Source organism: Ovis canadensis, chromosome 4 (genome assembly GCF_042477335.2).
Source record: "Ovis canadensis isolate MfBH-ARS-UI-01 breed Bighorn chromosome 4, ARS-UI_OviCan_v2, whole genome shotgun sequence".
Taxonomy (NCBI): Eukaryota; Metazoa; Chordata; class Mammalia; order Artiodactyla; family Bovidae; genus Ovis; species Ovis canadensis.
The window spans coordinates 28,092,439-28,111,241 of record NC_091248.1 but is presented as its reverse complement, the minus strand read 5'-3'; the positions used below and the strand labels follow the sequence as shown (position 1 = coordinate 28,111,241).

Below are 18,803 nucleotides of genomic sequence, written 5' to 3'. Positions count from 1 at the left end.
GTCCGAGATGCAGAGAACCCCCAGCTCCTCAGTCGGCACCACTGTCTCAATTGGGAAAAGCTTCAAGAACTTTTTTAAATCAGTAGCTCTGATTGAGTGAGAGAACTTTGGACTGGAAGGCAGGAAAACCCAGGTTACCAGTCCAGTGCTTCCGCTGATGGTGAGAACATAAAGTCTGACTTCTCTGGTGCTCAGTGTCCCCGCTATGGAAAACAAGGTCTGTGATGAGCAAATGAGATATAATGTGGGAAAGCATGTGAGGACTATGAACTGCTGTAGAACTGTCAGGTGGTATCTGTTGGAGACTGTGGGACATATTAATAGATATTACTTGGGTCTTCCCAGGTGGCTCAGTGGTAAAGAATCCACCTGCCAATGCAAAAGACCCAGGTTCAATCCTTGGGTTGGGAAGATACCCTGGAGAAGGAAACGGCAACCCATTATAGTATTCTTGCCTGGGAAATCCCATGGACAGAAGAGCCTGGTGGATTACAGTCCGTGGGGTTGGAAAGAGTCGGACACGACTGAGTGAGCACATGCACAGATATTATTTGACCTACTTGAATGGAAGATGGTGTGCTTCCTTAAGCTCGCCATCTACTAAGTAGTCATCTAGTAATGGCTAGGCAGTCTGTCTGCTTCAATAACCAGATTCTCTTTAGTGGTCTTCCTGGAGCCTGGCGATTGGAAGTTTATGGTCCAAGGATGAAGAGCATTGGTTTTACGCAGGAGCTTGTTAGAATTGCGGCATCTGTACACTCATCCCAGGACAAAGACTCTGTGGCTTCAGGATCTGCATTTTAAATAGCTCCCAGGGGTACTGTATGTGCATTAAAGTTCCAAGAATATTGGTCTGGAACTCTTGTCACTGTGTTATTAAATGTAGCTGCCTTTCTAAACTAAGGGTACAGTGTCTTTCGATTTGGTTGTCAATCAATTCCATTTTTGCAGAATTAAATCCATGGTGATAAAACCCAGTATAAAATTTTGGGTTCTTCGGGCTAATTTTGATTCCACCGGTGCCAGTGTATTATTTTAGAACACGTCTCTGAATTACTGTTTAGAGGTTATCAGTCAATCAGTTAGTGAAAGCCGCTCAGTGGTGTGCAACTCTTCTCGACCCCATGGACTGTAGCTCGCCAGGCTCCTCTGTCCATGGGATTTCCCAGGCAAGAGTACTGGAGTGGCTTGCCAGTTCCTCCTCCAGGAGATCTTCCCAACCCAGGGACTGAAACCAGGTCTTCTACATTGGATTCTTGAGCCATCCGAGCTGCCCAGGGAAGCCTATTTAAGGGTTATAACCTTCTCCATTTCTTTGCTGCCTACTTGTACTTAAAGTCCTTGAAAATAAACTTATGCCCATTCTATTTTTTGACATTCTCTTCTAGGAGTCACCAGTGATCTCAGTTCTGAAACTGTTGGCATGCTCTCCTTTATCTGTGACCTCACAGGATCGTGACCTGCTCCTTCCTTGCTGGGACGCCTTCTGTCAGCCTTCATGGCGTCCCCTCTCCTGGTTGGCCCGTTAGCTTACGCTGGTCCCTTCTCCTTGGCCAGCTTCTTTTTGTCCTTCTGCTCCCCTTGACTCCCCCACTCTGAAATGTTGGTGTCCTCCAGGCCTCCACCTGAGATCCTCTGCCTTCTGACCCCTGGGGCTCCACGGCAGCTCTCTCAAGCACCAGCCTTGCATTTTGGGCTTTTTGTTGGAAATCTCAACTTGTCTGTCTCAGAGATATTCCAGGCTCTGTTTGTTAGAGTTGAATTGATTTTCGTGATCACTCCTCACCTTTAGCTGCAGTTTAACTTTCCTGCTAGTTCAAGTTTCCGCTTGGTTCACTCAGTACCTTTGTGGGCAGCCAGGAGGGACACCGCTGGTGGGAACCTGGACACTGGCCAAGAGATGGGTCACTTCGACCTTTCTGGGTGCCTGGGGCAGGCGTGTCTCATCTGTTGCATGTTTTGGCTTCAGGTCCTCATTCCTTTTTAGCTCTAGCACTGCCATAGCTCTAAGCTGGTTTTACCTTTGCTCTCTTCCCTTCACTTTCCTCTCCACTCTGGAGTGCCTAAAACTGTCAAGGACGTTTCTAAAATTGGTTCTTGTATCCATGTTAAGAGCAGTCCTGTGTTCCTGGGTACAGCCCTTGACAGTCTTTAAAAAATGCACTGAAGTGTGTTATTGATTCCAGCTATACGCCACCTCACGAAGATCATGGCATCTGGTCCCATCACTTCATGGCAAATAGATGGGGAAACAGTGGAAACAGTGTCAGACTTTATTTTGGGGGGCTCTAAAATCACTGCAGATGGTGATTGCAGCCATGAAATTAAAAGATGCTCACTCCTTGGAAGAAAAGTTATGACCAACCTAGATAGCATATTCAAAAGCAGAGACATTACTTTGCCGACTAAGGTCCATCTAGTCAAGGCTATGGCTTTTCCTGTGGTCGTGTATGGATGTGAGAGTTGGACTGTGAAGAAGGCTGAGCACCGAAGAATTGATGCTTTTGAACTGTGGTGTCGGAGAAGACTCTTGAGAGTCCCTTGGACTGCAAGGAGATCCAGCCAGTCCATTCTGAAGGAGATCAGCCCTGGGATTTCTTTGGAAGGAATGGTGCTGAAGCTGAAACTCCAATACTTTGGCCACCTCATGTGAAGAGTTGACTCATTGGAAAAGATTCTGATGCTGGGAGGAATTGGGGACAGGAGGAGAAGGGGACGACCGAGGATGAGATGGCTGGATGGCATCACTGACTTGATGGACGTGAGTCTGAGTGAACTCCGGGAGTTGGTGATGGACAGGGAGGCCTGGCGTGCTGCAATTCATGGGGTCGCAAAGAGTCGGACACGATTGAGTGACTGAGCTGACTGACTGACTGATGCTGATTGCTGGTCTTCCCTGAACGAGTAAGCTGTTGGACTTGTTTTCAGGACCTCGTGGTCTACAGCGATTAAAATGCCCAGGTATGTGAAGACTCAGTCTTCGTTATTTGATCTTTATCATCATCTGTCAGAAAGCGGGGAAGGTGTCGTCACCTCATTTGAGAGAGAGGTGAGGCTCAGAAGGGCTGTGCAGGTAGCAGTGGCAGCAGCAGCCGACGAAAGCCACGCACTGTTCTGGGCACTTCGTGCGTGAAGTCACGTCATCTCCAGAGCAGTCCCGTGGCATGTGAGTGCCATTGCTGTCTCCATTACCCAGATGGGGAAACTCGTCTGTGCAGAATGGCTACGTCTTGAGGCACAGAGAGATTCAGTGACTTGCCCCAGGCCACACAGCTTTCAAGCGGCAGAGCTGTGACTTGCACATGGGCAGCCTGGCCTGTCAAGGCACATAACAAATGTCCTGCATGGCCCTCTTGAGTTGACCTGGCTGCACAGTGTGGCTGTGTGATGCCCTGAGAATAAAAATGCAATCTCTTTAGCCAGATTCCGCCTCCTCGGTCTTGGCCGTTGTCTCACTTTTCCAGTGTAACCTCATGCCCGTTCCCTTCTCATACCCTTCACAGCGGTTTGTATTATAAATGGGACATGTCCAACCCCTGTTCAGATTCCCTGCCATAAAGCTGTGGCAACAGTGTAGCAGGAAAAATAAGGTGGGGGAGGGGGGTGGCGGGGAGCCTGTTTGTTTGTTTAATTTAGAGCTCAGTCAGAAGCAAGAATGTTTCTTGTCTTTCCTCTCCATTGGTGGGCAGATTTTTATTTTTATTTTATTTTTTTAGTTCTTTCCTTCAGTTTTAGGGAAAACCCGTCTCAATTGTGTTTTCTCTTTCCTTGGAGCATCTGTAAGGATGTTAAAACCCATGCCCTAGTTTTCACAGTTGGTTTGTCCCGATCAAGATCCAGACACAGTCTGCACATGGCATTTGGTCGATACGTCTTTTAACTCGTGTGAATCTATAGGTTTGGCTCCCCATCTTTGTGTGTGCCCGCTTGCAGTTTATTTGATGAGTGGATTGGGTCGTCTTTCCTGTAGTTTCCCACAATTTGGACTTTGCTAGCTACACCCTCCACCCCCCACCTCCACCGTGTTGCCCTGTCCCCAGTGTTTCCTCACAAATGGTAGTTAGATGTGGACGCTTGATTGAGTTTAAGGCTTTATTTATTTTTATTTTTTGTTTTTGGCTAGAATACTTCCTAGGTGGTTGCTGGCTGTCTCTCTCAGGTTACTGGATCCCTGGTATTGGATACACGCAGCAGGAGGCACATAATTCCTGGTTATTTCCTCTGTTGTTATGTTTGGTGAGTGGGTTTGGATACTGCCGTCCCGATCCACCAGCATTTTGGATAACGGTTTATTTTAGTTGGCTAGGTTTTAATATTCACAACTGTTCTTTTCCGTGCATCGTATTTATTCATCTTCTAAACACACACACGTGTGCCTGTGTGTTTGTATACACGTATATATATGTACACCTCACGTGTATTACAGTGAGTGTGTCACAGTTAAAACAAATGGTGGCTATTAAAATCAACTGGATGTTAATCAAAGGGGTATGGAGTTTGTGTTTGGGATGATGAAATGGATGGTGCTGTTGATTGTACATTGTGAATGTACTCAAGGCCACTGAATTGTACACTTAAAATGTTAATTTTTATGGATGTTTTATGACTGCAAAAGCAAATCAGTTGAAAATGGATTGTAGCATACTGAATTTTTTTAAAAAGTCCATCATTCCATGATGCTTATTCTTCCCCAAGAAGAGCCAAAGTGAGATGTAGGTGGGGAGGTGAAGTTCTTATTTTCTGAACAATGCCAGCTAATAAAGTAGAAGTTATGCTAGAACTAGAGAAAAAAATTATTTGGCAACATGCAGGTAATAATTGATTCAGGCAGATGTCCTCAGTGGATGCTAAAATCTTCAGCAGAAGATTGTTGCAATTCTCTGCATCTCAGAGTGAAAGAGTTATTCACTCAGTTGTGTCTGACCCCATGAACTGTGTAGCCTGCCAGGCTCCTTGGTCCATGGGATTCTCCAGGCAAAAATACTGGAGTGGTAGTCATTCCCCTTTCCTGGGGATCTTTCCAACCCAGGGATGGAACCTGGGTCTCCTGCATTATAGGCAGATTCTTTATCATCTGAACCACCAGGGAAGATTTCCTTATAAGTTCCTTATAAGTTCCTTATACAGAAGGGAATAGATACCGTTATAGCAGAGAACTTGGCCTCCATCTGTGATCCAGTTTAACATAACCGGGAGGAGGGAGAAGCCAGCGTGGAGCACCCACTGGTGCGATGTGATGGAAAATACACAACGTGACCCTTAGAGATTTCCTGCCAAAGGGTTGCGCGTGAATCTAATCATGAGGAAACAATTATGCATATCCAGAAAGTAGGACATTTCGTAAGACCTCTGGTCTGACTTTAAAAATGCCAGTCTTATGAATGAAAAGGCTCAAATAAAGGAGGCTCCCAAACAGACATGACAACCAAATGCAGTGTTTGAAACTGGATCCAAAACAAATAAAAGAATGGTCCTGTTGGAGCCGTTTGAATGAGGAGTTTATATTCAGTGATACTGTATTAGTTGGCTGGGGCCGCCATAACCAAGTACCGCAGACTGAGTGGCCTAAACAACAGAAGTTTATTTTCCCACAAACCTACAGGCTAGGAGTCCAAGATCAAGGTGTAGGCAGGGTTGGTTTCTTCCGAGGCCTCCCTCCTGGGCTCACGGATGGCCTTTGTCTCCTTGTGTCTTGACGTGGTCTTTCCTCTGTGTCTGTGCCCTCATTTATGCTTCTCGTAAGGACACCAGTCTTAATGGCTTAAGGCCTACTTTAATGACCTCAATTTACCTTAATCACTGCTTTGAGTATCCTATCTCCAAATACAGGTATATTCTGAAGTCCTGGGGGTTAAGGCTTCAACATATGAATTTGGCAAGGGGGGAACACAGTTCAGCCCATAACAGATATTGGATCATTTTTAAATTGCCTCGGGGGAGAGAGTGATAATGATGTTCTGAAGGAAAATGGTCCTGGTTATGTTTCTTATGCTTTATGTTTTCCGCTAGATTTTAAGCCAAGAACTGAGCCCTCACAGTACATGTTCCATAACATTCAGACACTGTTCGTTAAATTGTTCATCTATTTGTGGGTGCCACCCATGGCAGAATGAAATGGGGCAGGAGATTTTTCTGTTGCATGTGTGTGGTTTGTCAGAAACTTTTATCTTTCCCTAATAAACCATTTTTTATCAAGCCTCTCCATCCTTCACTGAACAAACAAACAAAAAGCACTAACTTGGAATACTTGAGGAGCTGTGTGTGAGTCACCTCCAAGAGCGTGCATAATGGGGAATCATAGCTGCAGAGTAAAGCCCGGCAGGGATCTGGCCATTCAAGGTGGATGAGTCTCCATGACTACAAAGTAGCTACTTCGGAAGGAGGCTCCCAGAGAAATGTGCTTCCTTGTGACTGAGAAGGTCTGGCTGGATTAAAGGGAGACAGTTCCAGCAAGTCCAAACAGTATGTCCACTGCTGCTGTTTCAGACCAGCTGCTCCCAAAAGCATACTGGGTCCTGCAGGAGGTTTGACCAGAAAGGCTGGTGACCTGTCAGGTCTCTTATCTGACTCTGCCAGGCCCCCTGGCAAGGACTTTGATTCCCTGTGAATCTTCACACTCTTGTTTTTTTTGGTTGGCTGTGGGTCTCTGTTACCGCATGCGAGCTTTCTCTAGTTGCAGTGTGTGGACCTCTCGCTGCAGTGACGTCTCTGGTTTTGGAGTGTGGACTCTAGGGTGCGTGGGCATCGGTAGTTGTGGCTCACCTGCTTAGTTGCTCCGTGGCTTGTGGGATCTTCCTGGACCAGGGATCAAACCCATGTCTCCTGCATTGGCAGGCAGAATCCCAACCATGGGACCGCCAAGGAGATCCCACTCATTTATGTTATTGCAGGTAGATTTGCGTCTGCATTTCAGGATTCCACTTTCTTTCCATTGAGAATTTCAGCTCCAGAAGTAAAAGGTAGTCCAGCCCCTGGTTTCCTTACGATGGTTCTTGGAGATTTCTGTTAGTCTATGTTTGGTGTTCATCTGCAGTTTAAGAAGAGCCTGGTCTTGACCTTTGCCCACTGTTCCATTGGATTATTTGCCTTCTCATATTGACTTTGTCCAAGAGCGCTTTTAAGTTAAGAACTTTGGCCTTTTGTCCTGTTACACATTATTTATATATTTATTTTTTGCAATTGTTTGATGTTTAACTGGCTCATACACACTTTCAACTTTTATACCCTTGTATGTTACATGTTTGGGCTTCCCTGGTGGCTCTGATGGTAAAGAATCTGCCTGCAATGCCAGAGACCCAGGTTCGATCCCTGCGTTGGGAAGATCTCCCGGAGAAGGGAATGGCTACCCACTCCAGAATTCTTGCCTGGAGAATTCCACGGACAGAGGAGCCATTAATCTTTTCCTGTATGGTGGCTCCTGCATTCTGGGTCGTCTGTCATGTTTAAACTCAGCTTTCCCTCTTAGTATTACACAAGAAACCACTCATGTTTGATATCAGATGAAACGTAGGGAGCCAGTGTAATTTTTGTTGCTGTTCCATCCCACACGGTCATGAACTCTCATTAGTGCCACATCATCAGCCAGGGCAACCTGCTGCCAGGCCGGCCCAGACACTCTGCTGGCTCAGGCTCTGACTCGTTCCAGGAGCCAAGAGAGCCCTGCATTAGGGCTCAGCTGTCCGCCGATGCCTCGGTCAGCGGGGCCGCTGTGAATACAGAAAGGTTGCAAGTAGCTGGGAAGCAGGGAACTGCTAGATTCTGTCCCAGGCTATGCTGCTTTCATTCAATCCTGATTCTCTCTCATTCTCTCTTGGTAACAGGTGAGAAAAACACTATGTCACATTGCTGCTTAGCAAGAGAATCAAAATTTAAACATTCATTTGCAAAGTCCATAAAATAGGGGCAAATAGCATTCTATGTGGGAAACCTGGTTAGAAAATCTTCCAGGAGGAACTGGCCTTTGACTTAAAACTGTAAAAAAATAATACCCTTTAAAAAAAAAATGTCTCATAATGGAAAATTTTCACAGGAAATTAGAACAGCATAACAAACTCTTATGTCCTTTTCCAGCCACTTTCAGTATTTATCAATTTATGGATGATGGTGTTAATTTATACCACACCCTCTCTTGTCTTCCCATCCTCCTGATTTTTTCAAAGCAAACCCCTGACATCATACCTGTAAATATTACAGTATATCTCCAAAACAGGTATATTTCCAAAGCACAACTGAAATATCATTGTCACATAAAAAAAAAAATCAGTGCCTCTTCAGTCTGATCAAGTATCTATTCTGTACACATTTAACACATTTCCACTATCATCTTGGAGAAGGAAATGGCAGCCCACTCCAGTGTTCTTGCCTGGAGAATCCCAGGGACGGGGGAGCCTGGCAGGCTGCAGCCCATGGGGCCACAAAGAGTCAGACACGACTGAGGGACTAAACCATCACTATCATCTTACAATTTTTAAAATTGTTTTTCAAATGGTCATCTAAAGGAGGCCCAGGATTGTGGTTGGTTGATGTGACCTAATTTTGTTTACTCTCCAGGTCCTCTGCTTTCTTAATCACGTGTTCTCTCTTCCTTTTGAAAGTCTTTATAACACAATGATTGAAATCATGAGCTCTGTTCACACTGTGGCTCTGGGCAAGTCACTCCACCTCTGTGCACCTCAGTTTCCTCATCTATAAACGGGCCAAGGTTGTTTTTCCTTCTTGGGTTATTGTGGGGGGCAGTTAATGCACTCATGTTTCTAAAGCTTAGAGCTGGGCCTGGACATAGAAAGCTTTGCAGAAGTGGGAGCGTCCAAGCGAGTTTGGAACCAGAGCACGTGCCCAGGGTCATGTTGGAAGTTGTGGGGGAGGGTGGAGGAGGACTTGCTCCAGTGAAATTGTGCACAGTCTTTGAGATGAGTATCCCAGCTATGCAGAGGGCTCCTGTTGATTTTCTTTTACCTTCTTCCTGGATTCTTGACTACTCTTCAATTATATGATGCTGATATGCAGCAGAAATTGAACAGGTAAGGTATTATTTAGTTAAAGCAACTTTCTATTGTCCTGTGACTTGCTGCTTTCTCTTCCTCTGCATTTATTAAGTTAGCTGTTCTCTCCCAGAAGCCATTTTAACTTTTCTGTGGCATTATCTGGGCTCCCGCAACCTGTGATCTCCTAAGTAGAACCTTTCAGCACTTTATAAATATGTCATATACTTTTTATATTCCTTTGTTCCCCATCAGAACATACATCCTAGTCTTCGGAACAGCACAATCAGTTTTATTCATTTAAGGAGCAGTAGTCATTTGACACTTGCTAATATGTAACAAATTATATTGGGAGTGGTAATTACAACTGCAGCTGGTTCCTAATTATACTGTAACCTTGATGCTTTAAAAAAACAATTGAGACTGAGTTCAGCATATAATACTGAGAATAATATTCTGCATTAGGTAAATCTATCATCCACCTAACCATGGGTGTTTATGTATCATAATGCCAAATTAAAAGACTTTATTTTAAATTGCTTTCAGCTACAGTGTTGTCCAGTAGCACCATTTGCAAGGATAGCTTAAAGACCCCTCTTTGATCGCCAAATTCTTGGCACATCCTCCAGGTATTAATAGTATAGTTAGTGTGAAACGACTTGGGCTCTAGGGTCATTATTGCTCTGTGATTTGCTACCACTCACTTAAGACCAAGTGTCTTAATGCCAGAGCTTCCTCATCTGGAGACTGGGGATATTTTGTGTGTTTGAGCTTTTTACCAATGAACAGTGCTGTGATAGTTTCAGGTGGACAGCAAAGGGACTCAGCCATGCATGCCCATGTATCCATTCTCCCCCAAGCTCCTGTCCCATTCAGGCCGCCACATGACATTGAGCAGGTTCCATGTGCTGTACAATAGATCCTTGTTGGTTATCCATTTTAAGTATACAAGTGTGTACATGTCCATCCCAAAGTCCCTAACTGCCCCTTCCCCCGGACAACCATAGGTTTGTTTTCTGTGAGTGAAGACTGGGGCTATTAATGGTTCTTCACTTTAGATAGTTTTGGTGATATTTAAGTGAGAGCAGGCATAAAGATCAGGCGTACAGCCTTTAGGACATGCCTAGCCTAGAGTTAAAGTGAAAGTGAAGTCACTCAGTCATGTCCGACTCTTTGCGACCCCATGGACTGTAGCCTACCAGGCTCCTCGGTCCATGGGATTTTCCAGGCAAGAGTACTAGAGTGGGTTGCCATTTCCTTTTCCAGGGGATCTTCCCGACCCACGGATCGAACCCCAGTCTCCTGCATTGTAGGCAGACGCTTTACCATCTGAGCCATCAGGGAAGTTAGAGTTAAGCCTAGAGTTAAGGGCCCAGTAAAAGTTAGCTAGTCAGTGTTAACTGCTGTAATCCAGTGATAAACAACCCAGTCCAAGACTTTACCTCCACTGCCCCTGACTCCAGCAGTTATGGTCTTAGTTCTGCCGTCACTCTTAATTCGTGGTAGCGTGTATCATCACACACTTTGTACCAGCCACTTGCTGATAAATTTGTCATCGTCCCCTTCCCCCGCCCCCAGAGGGGTAGGGTCTCTGGTTGTTGGGTGTTGTCCCCTTCATTCCTGGCGCTGGGCCTGGTACATGGTAGGCTTCCTGTAGGTGCTCGTCTTTTCTCGCATGAGCAAGTGGAGCAGCGCCGTCTCAGGCACTGGTTCTCCCTGGGGGTGGAGTAGTTTTGCTCCCAGGGGAAAACCTGGTAACATCTGGAGACTATTGGTTGTCATGTCTGGGAGAAGAGGTTGCTACTGGCATCTAACGATTAGAGGCCAGGGATATTGCTGAACATCCTACGATGCACCAGACCCTCCTCCAAAATGAAGAATGATCCGACCCAAAATGTCAGTAGGGCCATGGTTGAGAAACCCTGGTCTAACCCTTGACCGCTCAGGTTGTGGACCTGTGGGAAAGGCATGGGGCTTGGGACCCATCAACTGTTTGTTTGCAGTTTTCTTAATTGTAAAATAAAAGAATCCAACCTACTTCAAGGAGACTTTGAAAAGAAAGGGGGTTTATACAGATGTGTGCCTAGTGACTCTGCCTGATTCCTTTCACTTTGATAGGGCCTGGCCACCCATGATCTTTTTAAAAAATAGACATTAGTATTATTACTGTTATTCTTATTTTGGAGCGGTTTGGGGTTCATAGCAAAGTTTGAAGAAAGGTTCAGAGATTTTCTATATACCTCCTGCCCCCATGTGTGCATAACCTCTCCTCTATTATCATCATCCCCCATCAGAGTGGTACATTTGTTACAGTTGGTGAGCCTACACTGACGCACCCTTTTCCCTTAAAGTCTGTGGTTTACATTTGAGTTGACTCTTGATGCTGAACAGTCCTTGAACAAATTTTGTAATGATAGGTATCCTTCATTATAGTGTCACACAGAGTCTTTCCATTGCTCTGAGGATCTGTGCTCTGCCTGTTTTCCTTCCCTGTTTCTCAACCCTGGTGACGAAACTGCTGATCTTTCTATGGTCTCCATAGTTCAAGAATGTCGTGCAGTTGGAATCATACATATGTAGCCTTTTCAGACTGGCTTCTGTCGCTTGTGCATTTAAGTTTTGTTCATGTTTTGATAGCTCATTTTTAAGTGCTTAATGCCTCTTGATGAAAGTGAAAGGGGAGAGTGAAAAAGTTGGCTTAAAGCTCAACATTCAGAAAACGAAGATCATGGCATCTGGTCCCATCAGTTCATGGCAAATAGATGGGGAAACAGTGGAAACAGTGTCAGACTTTATTTTCTGGGGCTCCAAAATCACTGCAGATGGTGATCACAGCCATGAAATTAAAAGACGCTTACTCCTTGGAAGGAAAGTTATGACCAACCTAGATAGCATATTCAAAAGCAGAGACATTACTTTGCCAACAAAGGTCTGTCTAGTCAAGGCTATGGTTTTTCCTGTGGTCATGTATGGATGTGAAAGTTGGACTGTGAAGAAGGCTGAGCGCCGAAGAATTGATGCTTTTGAACTGTGGTGTTGGAGAAGACTCTTGAGAGTCCCTTGGACTGCAAGGAGATCCAACCAGTCCATTCTGAAGGAGATCAACCCTGGTATTTCTTTGGAAGGAATGATGCTAAAGCTGAAGCTCCAGTACTTTGGCCACCTCATGCGAAGAGTTGACTCATTAAGACTGTGATGCTGGGAGGGATTGGGGGCAGGAGGAGAAGGGGACAACAGAGGATGAGATGGCTGGATGGCATCATCGACTCGATGGACATGAGTTGGGTGAACTCCGGGAGTTGGTGATGGACAGGGAGGCCTGGCGTGCTGCGGTTCATGGGGTCGCAAAGAGTCGGACACGACTGAGTGACTGAACTGAACTGAACTGAATGATATTCCGTTATCTGGATTATCCATTCACTGAGTGAAAGACATCTTGGTTGCCTCCAACTTTTGACAATTACAAATAGAGCTGCTGTAAACATCCATCCATTCAGGTATTTGCGTGGAGATAGTTTTCGACACGTTTGGATGAATACTAAGCAGCATGAATGCTGGCTCATGTTAAGAGTACGTTAGTTTTGTAAGAAACCTGCAGTCTGTCTTCCAAAGTCGCTGTGCCATTCTGCATTCTTGTTAGCAAACAGTGAGAGTTCTTTTTGCTGCACATCTGCACCAGTGTTTGGTGTTGTCATTGTCCTGGATTTTGGCCATTCTAGTTGGTATATAGTGGTATTTCCTTGTTTTAGTTTGTATTTTCCTGATGACAGATGGTGTGGAGCATCTTTTCATATGCTTATTTGCTGTCTATGTATCTTCTTTGGTCAGGTGTCTGTTAAGGTCTTTGGCCCATATTTTGACCTTCATTGAGTTGTTTGTTTCCTTGTTGTTGAGTTTTGAGACTTCTTTGTGTATTTTGGGGAACAGTTCTTTATTAACTATTCTTGTGTGAATACTTTATCCCAGTGTTCGCTTATCTTTACAGTCTCTTGACAGTGTCTTTCACAGAGCAGAAACATCTCCTTTAATGAAGTCCAGCTTATGGATAATGCCTTTGGTGTTGTATCCAAAAAATCATCCTCAAATGCCAAGATCATCTAAGTTTTCTCCTGTGTTATCTTCTAAGAATTTTGCATTTAGGTCTGTGATCCATTTTGAGTTAATTTTTGTTAAGGGAGTAAGGTCTGTGTCTAGAATCATTTTTTTGCAGGCAGATGTTTTTTTTTGTTCAGTGGCTAAGCTGTGTCCGACTCTTTGTGACCCAGTGAACTGCAGCACGTCAGGCTCTCCTGTCCTCCACTATCTCCTGGAGTTTGCTCAAACTCCTGTCTTTTGAGGCGGAGATGCTATCTAACCACCTAATCCTCTGCTACCCTCTTCTTCTTTTGCCTTCATTCTTTCCGAGCATCAGGGTCTTTTTCAGTAAGTCAGCTCTTTGCATCAGGTGGCCAAAGTACTGGTGTGTCAGCTTCAGCATCAGTCCTTCCAGTGAATATTCAGGACTGATTTCCTTTAAGGTTGACTCAGGAGTCTTCTCCAGCAGCAGTTCTTCGATACTCAGCCTTCTTTATGGCCAAACTCTCAAATCCATACATGACTATTGGAATAAACCATAGCTTTTGACTGTGTGGATCTTTGTCAGCAAAGTGATGTCTCTGCTGTCTCGTCTTGTCATAGCTTTTCGTCTAAGGAGCAGATGTCTGTTAATGTCATGAATGCGTGTAGATATACAGCACCACTTGTTGAAGAGACTATCTTTGATCCTATGTAAAGATCAGTTGACTGTATTTGTGAAGGTCTACTTCTAGGCCGGCTTCCCTTGTGGCTCAGCTGGTAAAGAATCTTCCCGCAGTGTGGGAGACCTGGGTTTGATCTCCGGGTTGGAAGATCCCCTGGACAAGGGATAGGCTACCCACTCCAGTATTCTGGCCTGGAGAATTCTGTGGGCTGTGTAGTCCATGGGGTCCAAAAGAGCCTGGCACGACTGAGCGAGTTTCGCTTTCACTTTTCTTTTTCATTTCTAGGCTTTCTATCCTGTTAGATTTAGAATTGTTATGTCTTTTTGGAAAATTGACCCTGATGCTATTATATACTGTCTCTCTTTATCCCTGTTAACTTTCCTTGCTTTCAAGCGGGCTCTGCCTGAAAGTGATATAGCCACTCTGCTCTCTTTTGATTAGTGTGTTCATGGTATGTCTTTCTCCGTTCGTTTACTGTTACTCTATATGTGTCTTTTTTGTAGATGGCATGTAGCTGGGTCTTGTTTTTTGCTGCATTGTAACAGTCTCTGTCTTTCAATTAATTGGTACATTGATGTTTAGGGTGATTTTGGTTATTCTCCTTGGTGTCCTCTAATCTTTGTGTATCTGTGGTTTGGTGTCTGACTTCGATTGAGTGGAAATTCTGCATCATTGTTACTTCAAATATTCCTTCTGGTCCTCTCTTCTCCTCTGGTATTCCCCTTACATGTATATGAGACGTTTTTGTAGATGTCCCACAGACTTGGATATTTAGTTCTGTTTTTGTTTGTTTGTTTTCAGTCTTTTTTTTTCCCTTTGGTTTCCAGTTTTGGAGATTTCTATTGACATATTATCAGAACATTCTTTCTTAGAATTTCCATTTTTCTACTTACATCCCTGTTCTGTTCTTGCATGCTGTCTACCTTATCTATCAGAACCCTTAACATGTTAATAATCATGAAGTGAAGTCGCTCAGTCGTGTCCGACTCTCTGCGACCCCATGGGGTGTAGCCTATCAGGCTCCTCCGTCCATGGGATTTTCCAGACAAGAGTGCTGGAGTGGATTGCCATTTCCTTCTCCAAGGGATCTTCCCGACCCAGGAATCAAACCCAGGTCTCCTGCATTGCAGGCAGACGCTTTACCATCTGAGCCACCAGGGAAGGTTAATAATCATAGTTGTTTTAAGTTCCTAGTCTGATAATCTCAACATTCCTGCCATATTTGAATCTGGTTTTAATGCTCATCCTGTCTTTTCAGATTGTGCTGTTTTGCCTTTTGGTATTTTTTGTGATTTTTTTTCTTGATATCCAGACGTGATATACTGGATAAAAGGAATGGCGGTAACTGGTCCTTTGGTATTACGAGGGTAGGGTGTAGAGGGAGGAGGAATGTTCTGCAGTCCTGTGACCAGGTCCCAGTTCAGTAGAGAGCCCACGTCCCTGGACAGTGTGCTTCACAAGTGTTTCTCAGCTCCTCTTCCCCTCAGGTGGGAGAGGATGGCTGAAAGTGGCTGGCGTTGGGTATTGCCTTTCCTCTGGTTAACTGGCTCTGGCAATACTCCCGCAGGTTAGGTGTCTATGAAATGGTTTCTTCTGAAGCGGAGCTGGGTGCTCTTGTGCATTTCAGCTTGGTTCCTTTTCCTTCCCTCCTACTGAAAGTGCCAGGTAGTCTTTCCCTGGTAGTCACTGAGAGCCAAGTTGAGCTCCAGGAGGTAACACTCACCAAAGTGTGGAGAATCCATGATGTCTAGGTCCACCTAGAGTTTTGCCAGGTCTCTTCTTGTCCACACTGAGCCTCCAGCAGTTGTCCATCTGCAGCTCAGAATTACCCACTCTCAACACTGGTTCCTGCAGAGGTTTCAGAGGATGGGTTTCAGCTCTGATAAGTTGTGATTTTCTGGTTCTGCCTTTCTGTCTCCATTTTGGGGGGCAGTGGTTTGGGAGTAGTTGATTTTTCAGCATTTAGGCTTTTCACTTGCTTTTATGACGGACTGACCATTTCTAAGCCCCTGCACGCTGGGCTGGAAACTAGACGTCTCCCCATCATCTTCTGATTGCCTCTCCTGTACTGGAGCAAATCCCCACATTACAAGGTCTGCCTGCCTGAACATGAGTCAGAACTTGGCCCCATCTTTCCCTGCAGCCAGGGCACAAGCGCCTGATCTGTCTTTGCCGAGTGGACACTCAGTGTGGGTTTGATTTGGAAGAGGGCAGGCAGCTCGAGGGGTAAGCGCAGGAGACAGGGGTTCGATTCCTGGGTCAGGAACCCTCTGGAGGGGGAAATGGCTACCCATCCAGTATTCTTGCCTGGAAAACCCCATGGAGAGAGGGGCCTAGAAAGCTATAGTCCATGGGGTCACAGCGAGTCTGACATGACTGAACACACACAAACACACACAGAGCAGCTTGTGTGTGAAGCTGCCATTTCAGCTGACCTAACAGGCAGCCTAGGCAACCTGCTTTTGTTGTGGGTTCCTCACCTCAGATCCTGGGATAGTTTGAAGCATCATTGGTGGCCCCCTTAGCCTCAAGCTGATTGATTCTGCAGGCTTCCTAACAAGACTGTGATCATCCAATAGAATTTTAATTTTCTCCTCAGCTTTCCATCTTCTGTTGCTTATTTCTAAGTTGAATACACGTTGGATCTACTCACTCATCTTCCATTCTTATTTGGGATTAGAAATGGATAGCTGTGTTTTTGGCTTATACTTGTTAACGGTACCTGTTAATCACTACCAGCATTATGCATCACTCTGTAATTCACAGGGCACTTTTTCTTCATCCTAGTTAATCCTTAAGATACCTTTATGAAATAGATAAGTAAATTTTGTCGTTTTGACCTATTTTTTTTTTTTTTTTTTGGACAGGGAGGTAGGATCTATTGGTAGGCATGAGTAAGGAGGGAATAGTGCCAACGCTCTCATGCGTACAGTCACCATTTGTTCAGAGGGCCAGGGTTCGGGATGTATCTGGCCCCAAAGCTGTCCAGGATGAGCCGCTTTTCTGCTACCATGTTTTCAGATTCACCCGCATTAAATTGAGTGAATCCCCACTTCTTGGAGATGCGGATCTTCTGGTGACCAGGGAACTTGAACTTGGTCCTGCAGATGGCCCCAATCACAGGCTCCTTGTTCTGCACCTTGGTGCGGATGGACATTAAGACTTGGCCAGTGTGGACCCTGGCCACTGCCCTGGGGCTTTCCAAAGAAAGCAGGCATGCATGTCTGGAGCCTGCACTGGGGACAGCATGCCAGCTGTGAGTGTGCACTGGAAAGGGTTTTCTCCAAGGCCCCTTAGGGCAGCCTCTGCAGGCGACAGGCTGTGCACACTGCTGGGGAGGCTGCTGTTTGCAGCCGTTGCACACGGGGCCGCTCTGGGGAAAAGAACATAGTCGACTTAATTGGCGGCAAAGGATTTTGCCCTTTTTATAGATGAGGAAACTAAAACTTGGAGATGCGAACTGACTTGTCCAAGATCACCAAGTTAGCAACATACTGAAACCCCAGACCTGGTGATGTTTGCTCATGACACGATGAGCAAGCAATGCTTTCTCCTAAGGAGCTGAAAATATAAAGAGACGAATGTCTATTTCAGAGGAGACTTATACTGTCTCTTGTCAAATTTTTAGTCTTGGGAACATTTACTGGAATGTTAGCTTTAGCTTAATAATAATAAAATCTAAAATTAGAGTGTTTAAAGTTATTTTGGCATAGCAGCACCCACAGCTAAAACACTGCCATTCATTTCTTAATTGCTGTACTCTGCTTCTTCATACAGAAGCTTAATGGTGATGGCTTTATCATTGTCTAATGTTTGTCTACAACCCATTTCGTAAACTATTGAGTCCTTCTGATAAAATATTTCCACATCCCTGAAATAACCCACTTGCGTAGTTACCCAGTGGGTTAACATTTGTGGTGTCTGCTGCTTTATAAGTCAACTGTTGAGTGACTTGAACGTTTGAGGGTTGACTACACAGAAAGGTTGTGGTTTGAATACTGCTTAACATGATATCTTGTTTGTATATTAATTTCAGTAACTTTTTATAGTTACTACTCTTCATTTATTAGACCATAGGGGAACTGTAGGACGAGGAATGAGTGATTCAGTGAAGTCAATGAAAACTTCTTTTTCTTAAACATGATGAGACACTTCATTTTTATCCCTCTTGAGTGAATGGTGACTGTGGTTTTGGGGAATTTCAAACTTTCTTTTACAGCTACTGATTGTATCAGTCACGGTTCACTTGCAGAGAACAGAATCCACTCTAGCTGGTTTAAGCAGAGGGAAATTTATTACAGAGTGTTAAATGGCTTATGGAATTTGTTGGAAAGGTGAAGAAACAAACTTCAGGTTGAGCTCTTAGGAGTGACTTGCAGAGCCTCACTGCCTCAGAGCCACCAGGGGAGCACTTGCCTTTTGTGCAGTCATGAAACTACCCACCAAAGCGGGAGGGTTTCAGAACCATGCTGCTGCTGACATGGCAGGAGGAAACCTGGACACTTCCATGTGCCTCAGGAAGATCAGCCAGTTCCAAGGATGATGCTTGCTGGCAGAAACAGCAAAGGCATGGCCCCTACCTTCCAAATCTTTGCTTACCAAAACTTTGCCTCCCACACCTTACTTAGCTTCGTCTGATTGACAGCACCTAGGCCGCATAGCTGCAAGGGATTCTGGGAAATGTAGTTTAACCTTGCAGTCTCTGCAGGATAGGAAGACACGTGGGAAGAAAGGGTAGCCCCAGCTTCTGAGTTATTAGGTCGCACCCAGTAGTGCTTTCCATGAGATTCGGGACCACCCACTACGAGGTTTCCCCCACCTCTCCGTTTTCTGCTTGTCAGTGCACGCAGACAAGCGTACATGTGCTTACACACACAGAGTAGCTTTCGATGCGCTGCCTCTCTGTTTTCACTTCCTATCTAAAGTAAACAATTACTTCATGACAGTAGGATTTTCAGTGTGAGTCTGAGCTTGTCTTGCCTTTCAGCCCTTTCAGGTTTCGTAGGGTGATGGAAGAACTGTTGCTGAGTGAGATAGCAAGCAGAATGAGGTCCGGCGTCCTGGGTTCTAACCCAGTGGTTCT

At 45.0% G+C, this 18,803-nt stretch overlaps 1 protein-coding gene and 1 non-coding gene across 2 annotated transcripts in view; one reads left to right on the top strand and one right to left on the bottom strand.

The window, feature by feature from the left end:
• SLC25A13 (solute carrier family 25 member 13) overlaps positions 1 to 18,803 on the top strand; it is a 237,518-nt gene that overhangs the window by 12,380 nt on the left and 206,335 nt on the right. The window lies entirely within an intron of this gene.
• LOC138439885 (small nucleolar RNA SNORA70) lies at positions 16,996 to 17,130 on the bottom strand. The gene has a single exon (XR_011256829.1). It is a non-coding gene; the product is annotated as a small nucleolar RNA SNORA70 (small nucleolar RNA).